Here is a 521-nt window from a genome sequence, read left to right on the forward strand (position 1 = left end):
CAGGCAATGATCAAGTGATCTTCCTCCTGCCATCCATCTCCATCCTCTGACAAACAGAGGCTAGGGACACCATTCTTACCCATCCTCGCTAATAGCCATTTATGGACTTAGCCACCATGAATTTATCCAGTTCCCTTTTAAACATTGTTATAGTCCTAGCCTTCACAACCTCCTCAGGTAAGGAGTTCCACAAGTTGACTGTGCGCTGCATGAAGAAGAACTTCCTTTTATTTGTTTTAAACCTGCTGCCTATTAATTTCATTTGGTGACCTCTAGTTCTTGTATTATGGGAATAAGTAAATAACTTTTCCTTATCCACTTTCTCAATGTCACTCATGACTTTATATACCTCTGTCATATCCCCCCTTAGTCTCCTCTTTTCCAAGCTGAAGAGTCCTAGCCTCTTTAATCTTTCCTCGTATGGGACCCTCTCCAAACCCCTAATCATATTAGTTGCCCTTTTTTAACCTTTTCTAGTGCTAGAATATCTTTTTTGAGGTGAGGAGACCACATCTGTACAC

This window comes from Mauremys reevesii, linkage group 17 (assembly GCF_016161935.1).
Source record: "Mauremys reevesii isolate NIE-2019 linkage group 17, ASM1616193v1, whole genome shotgun sequence".
In the NCBI taxonomy this organism is placed as follows: domain Eukaryota; kingdom Metazoa; phylum Chordata; order Testudines; family Geoemydidae; genus Mauremys; species Mauremys reevesii.